We start from the raw sequence: 13,145 nt of genomic DNA, 5'->3' as shown, positions 1-13,145 counted from the left end.
GCACTTGTTTCTTCGTCCCTGAAATCCACAGATTACTCCAACAGTATGTCCTTATAAAGTAGTCCGACAGTATGTCTTCATAAAATAATCCGGCAATATATACTCATAAAGTAATCCGACAGTATGTCCTCATTTAATAATCCGGCAGTATGTCTTCATAAAATAATCCGTCAGTATATCATCATCAAGTAATCCGGCAGTATGTCTTCATTAAGTAATACGAGGGCATATCCTCATAAGTATTCCGACAGTATGTCATCATTAAGTAATCCACAGTATGTCTTTATTAAGTAATCCAACAGTAGGTTCTCCTAAAGTAATCCGACAGTATGTCCTCATAAAGTAATCCGGCAGTATGTCTTCATAAAATAATCCGGCAATATATCATCATAAAGTAATCCGACAGTATGTCCTCATTAAATAATCCGGCAGTATAAAATTGAGAATGGAAATGGGGAATGTGTCAAAGAGACAACAACCCGACCAAATAAAAAACAAAAAAACAGCAGAGGGTCACCAACAGGTCTTCAATGTAGCGAGAAATTCCCGCACCCGGAGGCGTCCTTCAGCTGGCCCCTAAACAAATATATACTAGTCCAGTGATAATGAACGCCATACTAATTTCCAAATTGTACACAAGAAACTAAAATTAAAATAATACAAGACTAACAAAGGCCAGAGGCTCCTGACTTGGGACAGGCGCAAAAATACGGCGGGGTTAAACATGTTTGTGAGATCTCAACCCTCCCCCTATACCTCTAACCAATGTAGTAAAGTAAACGCATACCAATACGCACATTAAAATTCAGTTCAAGAAAAATCCGAGTCTGATGTCAGAAGATGTAACCAAAGAAAATAAACAAAATGACAATAATACATAAATAACTACAGACTACTAGCAGTTAACTGACATGCCAGCTCCAGACTTCAATTAAACTGACTGAAAGATTATGATTTCATCATATGAACATCAGGCACAATCCTTCCCGTTAGGGGTTTAGTATCATACCATCATAACATATATGAGAAGAACATAACCCGTGTCATGCCAAGAACTGTTTTTAGAATAAATGTGTTTAGTTCCGATGCAAAGACCTTATCAGTGACTCAATATTAACGCCAAAATATGCAATCTTTAATGACTTGAAAACAGTATCGTAATTATATCCCTTCTTAATAAGTATATTCAAAGGTTTTGTAAGTTTCTGAGGTGAATACTGACACCTTTGTGCTTTATAAAGAATATTACCATAAAAAATTGGATGTGAAATACCTGAACGTATTAGAAGTCTGCATGTTGAGCTATATTTACGAATGATGTCTTTATACCGATGATAAAATTTAGTAAATGTTTTGACTAGTTTGTGATATCGAAAACCCTGGTGTAATAATTTTTCAGTAATACATAAATTTCTTTCGTTAAAATCTAAAACATTGTTACATACACGAGCGAATCGTACAAGTTGGGATATATAAACACCGTAAGATGGTGACAAAGGAACGTCACCATCTAAAAAAGGATAATTAACGATAGGAAATGAAAAATCATCCCTTTTATCATAAATTTTAGTATTCAGCTTTCCATTAGTGATATAGATATCAAGATCGAGAAAAGGGCAGTGGTCAGTGTTAGTATTAGCTTTATTTAATGTAAGTTCAACAGGATAAATTTCATTAATATACATACTGAAGTCGTCATTATTGAGAGCCAAAATATCATCCAAATATCTAAAAGTATTATTAAATTTGTTTATCAGATGTTGCTTCGATGGGTCTTTGCTTATTTTTGTCATAAATTGTAACTCATAACAATACAAAAACAGGTCTACAATAAGTGGTGCACAGTTAGTCCCCATTGGAATTCCAATAATCGGACGATATACGGAATCCCCAAAGCGAACAAAAATGTTATCTAGTAAAAATTCAAGGGCATATATAGTATCAAAGCATGTCCAATTAACATAGTTTTTTTGTTTATTGCTACTAAAAAATGACCTAAAAGAGTTTGAACATATATATTCACATTCTGATTTTTTGAATGCCCATTTAATTAGGTGTGTGAATTTTTTCTTAATGAGAATGTGAGGCAATGTGGTATACAGGGTAGAAAAATCAAAACTTTGAACAGATTCAAAATCACCAATATAAGCATGCAATTTATCAAGTACTACCAACGAGTTCTTGACACTCCAAAAGTAATTTATTCCACTATTTTCGAAGGCCTTATTTGAACAATTGATTATCAGGTTTTTAATTGTACCAAGTGTGCTGGTAAGAAGAATAGACAATTTAGTAGTTGAACAATGGCTTGAAGACGAAATAAAGTATGTCTTCATAAAATAACACGGCAGTATGTCTTCATTAAATAATCCGACAGTATGTCATTATTAAGTAATCCGACAGTATGTCTTTAATAAGTAATCCGACAGTATGTCCTCATAAAGTAATCCAACAGTATGTCCTCATAAAGTAATCCGGCAGTATGTCTTCATAAAGTAATCCAGCAGTATGTCTTTATAGAATAATCCGGCAGTATGTCTTCATAAAAAAATCCGGTAGTATGTCATCATAAAGTAATCCGGCAGTATGTCCTCATAAAGTAAACCGTCAGTAAATAATCCGAGAGTATATTCTCATAAAACCGCATTATTATTGTGTGTATAATTAAAAACGAAAATAAGTAAATTCTCTTATTGAAGGATTTCACAAAAACTTTTTTTTTATTACAGCAGTACGGGCCCTAGTTTGAAATTATCCTCAAAATGATATAGGTGTTGTTAATTACGGTATCGTAAACACATGTACGTTTTCAATACGATCATTTTTCAATCAATTTTCGAACGAGCCGAGAGACTTAATACAAAGGTTTGACCTCATAGACGTTTGGTTTTATTATAGATTTAACTTCTGTTATATTCTTAAATCAATAGCAAAAGCATATTTTACTTGTACTTACATACACATTTAGTATGTTTGGATCGCAATTATTGTTTATCAAAGTTGTGACCATTTTGTGATCTTGGTTAGCAGCTACATGAAGCAGAGTATATCCAGCCTTAAAAAAGAGTAATGTTCAAAACCAATTTGAATTATATGATTTAGAAAAACAAAATATGATTACGTTATATCTGAAACAGCTAAATTTCTATATTTAGTAGAAAGTAAAATCTAAAAAATACTGAACTCCGAGGAAAATTCAAAAAGGAGAGTCCCTAATCAAATGGCAATACAAATAATCGAATGTGGATAGCTCGTATCACGACTTACAATTTAGGAACCACTTTTTAAGTTTGAGAAGTATTGCATAGGTGTTAAAAACAAAACATTTTGATAACTTAAAGCATTTATTAATTGAGAAAATGGAAAATGGAAAAAAGGTATGTGTCAAAGAGACAACAATCCGACCAAAGAGCAAAACACAACAGAAGGGACTAGTTGAGTGATTTTGGAGGCCATACTATAATCCAAAACATATAAATGTACTAAACTTAAAATTCACACAAGACTAACATAGGACAGATGTTTCGGACTTGAGACAGGCGCACAGATGCAGCTGGTTTAAACATGTTAAGTAAGATCTTAACCCTCATCCCATCCCAATGTAGAAAACACACAACAATATGTACAGTGAAACTCCGTTTAAAATAAATCTGAGACTGATGTCAGAATAGGTAACATAAGAAACTAAGCAAAATGACAATAATACATACATTACCAAATTACTACTAGACCTCATTTATGTATGTTATACTGATTGAAAGAGTATGTCTTCATCATATGAAAATCATGCACAACCCCTCCCGTTATGGGTTTAGTATCATACCTTTATAAAATATACCAGAAGAACATAACCCCTATCATGCAAACAACTGATTTTAAAATACATTTGTTTATTTCCGATGCAAAGAACAAACGAGTGAAACAATATTAATACCAAAATATGCCTTCCTTAATGACCTGACGACAATTTCGTCAATGTTTCCCTTCCTTATATAAGTCTGTGTAAAGATTTGGTAGCTTTTGATGTGAATGCCAACAGTTTTGTGCTTTCTAAATAATATTGCCGTAAAATACCTGAACCTACAAACAGTTGATTGCATGTTGATTTATATTTACGAATGATGTCCTTTTAATGATGATAACTTTCAGTAAACGTTTGACTTGTTTGTAATATCGTAAACTTTGGTGTAATTTTTTTTTCAGAAATTCAGTAATACACGTCAAATATGTTGTAAAATACAAGAGCCAATCAAACCAATTGAGATATATAATCACCATAAAATGGTGGCAATGGAACATGACCATCTAAAAATGAATAATTAACAACAATCATCTCTTGTATTATAAATTGTCACTTGTCTTATGGCAGTGACGAACACATTTATAAAGAGTAAAATATTTTGTAATTTAAGAAAGAAATAACACAATCATACATAGGAATTAAACACAAAATACAGAACCATCTTGTGCTCTTATATTCCATTTACAGATCAGATCATGTGTTCACATTTGTTTACGGAACTGACAAGTGGTACTGCATAACTTTGGGTTAAATTTTGTTTCAATGAATCATATCACTGTATTTGTGATGTTTTTACCTGCAACATCTGTTTGGTTTGTTAACAAATCATGCATATTGTTGTCATTAGATGGAATATTATGCATCTGTGATATAAGTGAAAGATTTACCTCGCTGAATAAGGGATTAAACCCATAATTTTCAATTTATTTATTTATTGTGCCATGTTTTACGGGATTTTCCGTTTTGAATTTTCTGTTTAGTATATTTTTGTTATTTACTTTTTACACATTTCACTTTTTTTATTAAAAAAGCTACCAGAGTATTAAACAGTATTACCTGTATATAAGTGTCAACTAAACACGTTTAAACACTATAAAACTAAAATACATAGTCACAGAATTTTCAAACCAGTTCGCCTTGGACAAGATGAAAAAGAGAAAAGATATTTTCTAAATTTTTACTTTGCCAACAAAGTATCGATGGCGTCAACTTAGCTAATATCTTTCATCATAAATTAGTTCAATCGAAAATACCTCCTTATTTCAAAAACCAGTCTGTTCCAATCATTTCTAATACCTATACCAAACCAATTGCAATTAAAATTTTCAGTTACAAACACGTTTAGCAGGATTTCAATATTGACGACTTCAATTTCAAACCTCCTGATTTCACTTGTGCTAGTTTCCAATTCACATATAATCCGGCTGGCCACGTTATGACCGATGACTTCAACATTGTCTATAACACTTTCCTGCGAAATATGTTATCCAAAAGGTCCGAAATATCTTGAGCCTAAATCTATCAATTGGAAATAGAAAAACAGAAATAGTAGATACTCTTTCCGTATGGATTTAGGCTGTGAGGTCGTTGATACAAATCAGAATTAAGACACTGAATAGGTCTATCAATACCCATGCTACGCCAATTTTTAAAGATCTAAATGTTGCAAAACACTTGTCCTACCTCCTTGACAAATAGATTGTTGTCCCCGCAGATAACTACCAAACAACATTGTTTTCGTTTTTGTGTGCAATAATCATTACATAAACTGTTTGATAAATGAATTGACAATTCACTTGGAAACTAAACAAATATCCTCACGACATTTACCAAGAAGGAAATCCTGGTTAATCATATGTATGTTTTTTGAAATTCAACCAAAGATAAAGATCTGGATCTTCCATCATTGAATTGGATGCCTAACTTACATAAGTGTCCTTACAAACAAATGCCTATTCTAAATGTGGCTTGGATACTAACAAAATCCAAAGATCTCCTAGAGTCCATACAATCTAAGACTCTTTCATCTTGCAATAGTATTAAAACATTTGTCTTTTCTCCACTTTACACAAGTTTTCCACATTCCAAACTAAAAGACAGTTAAAAACAATTGGTATTGCTTTGTTTTATACAAAAGAATGGCCAACAAAGATACAAACAGTTTGTCTTAGGGAGTGATAAATCCGTCTTTGTAAGGGATCACTCTGATTAAAACAAAAAACTTATTTGAAACTGACATTAGCAAGATGCTTCATTTCCTAATTGACAACATATTTGTCATGTTTGGAGGCTGTGCTTTTAACATATTACATGTATTGGCATTTGAATGGGAATCTATTGTGCCCTCTCCTTGCCGTCTTGTTTATTTACTAATTTGATGCTGGCTTTATAGAGGAAGAAAGATAAGAAGTAAGCAAAAAGTAAAATCACCAAAATACTGAACTTAGAGGAAAATCATTTCGGAAGTCCATAATCACATGGCAAAATTAAATAACAAAACGCATCAAAAACGAATGGACAAGAACTGTCATATTCCTGACTTGGTACAGGCATTTTCAAATGTAGAAAATGGTGGATTAAACCTGGTTTTATAGCGCTAACCCTCTCACTTTGATGACAGTCTCATCAAATTTCGTTATATTTAAATTGATGCGTTAACTAAACAGACACGCTAAATAAAATAGTCAAAATATGGGTACATCAGTCATCATCGTATAACAATTTTAAAAGGAACAATTTAACAGAACACAAAAACATCTATCTACAAACACATTCATTAATTTGTGTGTCTGATGTCAGAAAATTGTATACGTCACATAGATTTGTCGTTCAATGTGCATATATATCAATATCTTTTAACTTTACTTTCCGCTATATAGTTTATGTTCTCTCACTTAATAATTCAGAAATGGATGACTATTTTGAACGCATCTATCCCATCGAACTAGAGATAGAGGATAAAACATATACAGTAAACTCTGTCTCCTATCTTGACTTACATCTATAAATGGAAAATGAGGGTAGGTTGAAAACCAAAAATTTCCGACAAAAAGAGATGATTTCAGCTTCCCAATTGTGAACATTCCATTTATATGTAGCAACATACCAACAGCGCCTGCATACGGATTATATATTTGCCCATTGATACGATATTCCCGGGTTGTATTTCCTATCATGAATTCCTTAATAGAGGGTTGCTGCTATTAAGGAAGCTATTAAATCAAGAGTTCCAAATGGTGAAGTTGAAAATATCTCTTCGTAAATTTAACGAACGCCATCACGAGTTTGGAATAACCGTTTCACAGATGCTATCGGAAATGTTTCTTATGTCGTGAATACAATCCCCTTTTCTTTTCGTGAATGTGACCTACCGAATTAGACTATTTACCGGGTTGTTATAACATGAGCAACACGACGGGTGCCACATTTGGAGCATCATCTGCCGTTCTTTCAGGAGCACCTGAAAGCACCCCATTTTCTGTTGGGGTTCGTGTTGCTTTATCTTTAGTTTTATATGTTGTGTTTTGTGTACTATTATATGTCTGTTTGTATTGTTTTCATTTTTAGCCATGACGTTGTTAGTTTATTTTCGATCTTTGAGTTCGACTGTCCCTCTGGTATTTTTCGCCACTCTTTTAAACCAGCTGAATAAAATACATAGATACAGGAAGATGTGATATGAATACCAATACCAATACTCTCATCCAGTCAAGATTTCCAAAAGATAACCATTAGAAGTCAAGGTAAGGTTTTCAACACAGAGCCTAGGCTCACACCGAAAAGCAAACTGTAAAGGGCCTTAAAATTACTTATGTCAAACAGCGGGAAAACAGCTGTCTAATCTATATAAAGAACGAGAAACACTTATAAACCACATAAATAGACTACAACAACTGAACTACAGATTCCTGACTTAGGACAGGTGCAAACAATTGCAGCGGGATTAAACGTTATAATGGTACCAAACCTTTCTGAAATAATTAGTATATCAGCACAACATAGAAAGACAAAATATAAAATATCATTTGGAATAGCTTAACTCAATCAAAAAACGTAGAAACACAAATAAACACACAATGAACGAATAAATTTGATATATGATACAATGTAATACATAGTTGATAAAAATAAGGGATGAATAATTAAAGTAGAATTATAAAACCGCTGTAAAATGTTAAACAACTTTAGAAAAACATCACCTTTGAAGAACAATTACGTCAAAATATACACAGGTAAATGAAAATAAGTGTGTTGTTAATACATGTAGGAAGATGTGATATGAGTGCCAATGAGACAACTCTCTATCCAAATAACAATTTATAAAAGTAAACCATAATAGGCTAATAGACGGAGATTGGCTCACACCGAACAACAAGCTATAAAAAGCCCCAACATTACTAATAGAAAACCATTCAAACGAGAATACTTCTTTTTCTGTCTTTATAATATTCCGTTTAGGAATACCAAGACATTTCTAATATGTAAATAAAAGTTATCTTATTGTACTAATCCCGATATCAAGGACTTTAGAAATTTGCAATATTATCCAATGAAAAATGAAGAAGAATAATAACTCTTTTTTAAGTACAAAAGTTGGTGGTGTTCGTCATAGATTTTGATATTTGTCATAGTTGTACTCAATCATATATAAGCGTCATTATAAATTTGAAATACAGAGCTAAAATGAATATCTTGTTCCGTTCATGGAATTTTAATCTCGTTTGTTATATATTTTGAAGTTATGAATATTCTAAAACTTAAAAAATCACAAATTTAATATTATGTTTAAAAAAATCACGAACAATTCAATTGTATGTCTTAAAATTATCATCCATTTACATTTGATAAGGAATTATAAATTAAAAGAGTTAATATTGTAGTAATATTTTAATTTCTTTAAACATTAGGCAACAACTGATATGATGGAAGGTCATACCCTTCAACAAAATATTCATAGCTCCTGGTTGTTCTTGCTTTTGTTGCCATGTAAACTATGATACTTGTCACGTTGGATAGTGATAGTTGAACTACCATTCATGCAGATGCAGTTTTTTTATTTGTTATATAACATATTTATACCGTACCTTGTCCTGTAAATTGATATCAATACCATTACCGATAAGCAAATCGAACATTTCTGTGTTGCCGTTACGTATTGCTAGATGCAGTGCAGTCGAATCATCCTGCATAGAAAAGAACGTTATATTCATAATTGATATGTAAATATAAACGTAAAATCATCAACAGAAGTGAACTAATTTAGTGTCGGTCAACCTACTCCAAACAAATACTTATGTCAACTTGTTCACAAATCATTGTTTGATGCAAAGTCTCTTATGATTGCTTTACAAGACTTATGGTAGCAAGACTTGGTAAATGATCAGATTTTTTTACTGGTCACTTACACAGTGTCACTGCAACCAATATACAAAAATGACTCCGGGTCAGTGATTTTTTAAAAAAATTTGAATAATCTAAGAATAAAGATGCCTTAACATACTAAGTGATTTTTAAAAATAAAACTTGTTTGTTATATCGGAAACCCTGGTGTAATAATTTTTCAGTAAAACATAGTAAACATCAAATACGTTGTCACATACAAGAGCCAATCAAACAAATTGAGATATTAAAACACTATAAGATGGTGATACGAACACATCACCGTCTAAACATGAATAATTAACAACAATCATCTCTTATATCATAAATTGTCACTTGTCTTTTGAACACATTTATAAAGATTAAAACATTTTGAAATTAAAGGAAGAAGTATCAAAATCATACATAGGAATTAAACACAAGATATAGAACTATATTGTGTTCAAGTATTCCATTTACATGTTCATATTAGATCATTTGTTCATATTTGTTTACGGACGGACGAGTGGTACTGCATAGCATTGAGTTAAATTGTGTTTCCATGAATTTATTTCACTGTATTTATTGTTGTTTTTACCTATTATATGTTTGCTTTGTTCACAAATCATGCACATTATTGTCAATATGATGGAATCTTATGCGATTGTATTTATATATGAGAAATTTACCTGGCTGAAAAAAGGATTAAACCCACCATTTCCTATTTAAGGAATATAACAGTTGTTCATTCATTAAATGAATTTGAGCTTGGTCTTTGACATTTTTTACGGGACTTCCCGTATTGAATTTTCATTTAAGTTTGTTATTTTTGTTATTTAAATTTTACACGTTGAAGGATGTATCCTTCTAACGTTTCAGTCTCGTTGAAATCTCGTTTTGGAATTATTTCCGAAATATGTGATACAAGTGGAAAATAGCAATGAATTTAATAAATACCATGATTGAACTAAACTCTTTGAAAAAAATTGGTATTTACACTCAGTAGTTTTTGAGTAATTAAATTTTCAAATTTTATTACCAATCAAGGCATTCTATTTAGCCACAAATTTGAGAAAATAGGTGAGGGGTACAAAAAAATAATTTTACCAGACACATGTACATCCCATATCACTTTTGTCTTTTCAAATTACTACTTAGTTATGTGTTTTTTCAATTAAGAATTGAATGCTCTTTTTGGTAAATTTATTGGGGTGTAAAAGGGTTGACCGAAGTACATTTTGTTTCCGCGCTTCATACTAAAAATGTGCGCACGGTCAACGCTTTTACAACCCTATAAAGTTACAAAAAACACATTCAATACTTATAATTACATTTTTACCTATAGGATCCTGAAAACACGCCTTTTATCAAGTTTTTATTTCATTTACCTGTGCACTTTATTGTGGGACCTCGTGTCATCATGAAAGAAAAGTTGCATTGTGTAATGCAATTGATTAAGGAATATCACGAGATTGTTAGTTAGCCAATCAGAATAACGTATTATAATGAAACATACATCTAATGTAATTATTCAGATATAACAAAAAACTTGAGATCATATGCCTTTTGTTCTCAAAACAAAGAAAAATCACAAATTCACAAAATTGATAGCAACGTAAATTTGCCACAAAAAAGCATCAAAATATGACAAAACTTCCTATAGTTTTTTTAAGTTAAATTTATTCAGATTGGTCCACTCCATTTTTATTGAAAGTAATAAAACAAGTTTAATAGTGGAACTGTGAAATTTTCACGATAATAGACCAAAAATGGGCAAAAACTGAAGAAAAATGGGAAAATCATCAAAAATGGGTACTTTCAAAGGGCTGTAGCAAAAAAAAAGAAGTGCACCACCTTATGATTTTTTTTTTCACCAATTTTTTTTAAAGTCATAAAACCTCAAAAATCAGGTTTAGAATAAAAGTTTAATTCTAGAAATTTTTAGCTCCTCAGAGGAGTACATCCTTAACTTGTTTTTATTCAAAAAGTTACCAGTGTATTAAGTATTACCTGTATATAAGTGTGAACTAAACACGTGTAAATCAACAGAATGAAATACTTGCATTGTACATATTACGATATCAAAGATTTTAGAAAGTTGTATCCAATGACAAATGAGGACGAATATAAATTCCATTTGAAGTACGAGTGTTGGAAAAATGTTGTGGTGTTCGTCATAGATATTGATATTTTCATAGTTGTAATCGATTAATTAATTGACCCAAAGTTCATATATTAGCGTAATTATCAGTTTGAAATACAGAACTAAAATTGATGTCTTGTTCCTTTCATGAAATATAAACATCGTTTGTCATACTCTTCAAAAAATCTTAATATCTCCTGGTTGTTCTTGCTTTTGCTGCCATGTAAACTATGATAGTTGTCACGTTGGATAGTAATAGTTGAACTACCATTCATGCAGATTCATTTTTTGATTTGCTGTATTACATATACCATACCTTGTCCTGTAAATTGATATCAATACCATTACCAATAAGCAAATTGGACATTTCTGTATTGCCTTTACTTGTTGCAAGATGCAGTGCAGTCGAACCATCCTTCAGAGAAAAGAACGTTACATTCATAATTATTTATATTTAAATATAAAAGTAAGCACGTTACAAGAAGTGAATTAACTTAGTAACGCTCAACTGACTCCAAACCAATATGTAAGTCAACTTGTTTACAAATCATTATCTGATGCAAAGTCCTTGATGATGTTTTAACAACACAAATCGTCGCAAGAATTGGTCCAAAATCGGAATTCGTTTGACTGGTGAATCACAGAATGTCACTGCAGCCAAGATTTTAACATAGTTTTTGGCATTGAACATGTGAACATTGGATCAATACCTCTGCCGGTGGACTATCAGTCCCCGTGCGTATCATCAGCTCAGTAGTAAGTGCTTCGGTATTGACATGATTTAACAAACTTTACTAAAATTGTCCGTTAATACATTTTGAAATTATTATGAAACTAAGGTTTTCAACTCCCTTAGGCAAAGTTGGCTTTAGATGAATTTGGCTATGTATTTTCGGTATTTTTGACATATAGCTGTTCAACGATTTTCGGTACTTATACATTTTCGGATTTCAAATGTTTGGCTTTGCGCGTTCCTGATGAAGGTAGATCCAGAAAAGCGCTTAGGACGCAATCAATAATTAAACGTGTTGTTTACAATTTCTTAACATAGAAAGCAATTGGGCCATGAATTAGTGATGTACTTCCTATAACATAGACATGCCAGGTAATGAGGAAATTCCTCTGGTCTTAATACAAGACTTTAACGTCCAGTTGTCGGTTCAAAAAGGTGTACCAAGTCAGGAATATGACAGTTGATTTTCATTCATTTGATGTGTTTTTTCTTTTGATGTTGCCATTTGATTGATCTTTTCGGAATGAGCGTCATATCCATTCATTTGATGTGTTTTATCTTTTGATGTTGCCATTCGATTGATCTTTTTGCAATAAACTTAACTGATGAGTCTTTTGTAGATGAAACGTACGTCTGGCGTATATACAAAATTTAATCATTGTATCTGTGAGTTTATTGATTAGAGATGTGGTTGTTTTTAATTTTCTTCGGAGTTCTGTATTTTTGTGATTTTACATTTTATCGTCACCATTATAAGTCTGTTTAAAGATTTGGTAAGCTTATGATGTGAATGCCGACAGTTTTGTGCTTTCTAAATACAAGAGTGCACACGCTGAAATGTCTCGCCTTCTATACTAATCATTGATATTACGTTGATAGTCCTAAGTATAAAGCTAAGCTTTATTACAACTGTCACATAAACACATGAACCTTGAAAAAGAGGTCCAGGTCAGATGAACCATGCCAGGCAGACAGGTACAGCTAACAATGCTTCTATACAACGTACACAATGTATATAGTTGACACATTACTTACAGTTTAAGAAAAATAGACCAAAACACAAAAACTTAACACTGTGCAATGAACCGTGTAAATGATGTCACGGTTAA

The sequence above is a fragment of the Mytilus galloprovincialis genome, chromosome 14 (genome assembly GCF_965363235.1).
Source record: "Mytilus galloprovincialis chromosome 14, xbMytGall1.hap1.1, whole genome shotgun sequence".
Lineage (NCBI taxonomy): Eukaryota > Metazoa > Mollusca > Bivalvia > Mytilida > Mytilidae > Mytilus > Mytilus galloprovincialis.
The sequence above is the reverse complement of the archived record's forward strand: the minus strand, read 5'-3'. Positions refer to the sequence as shown.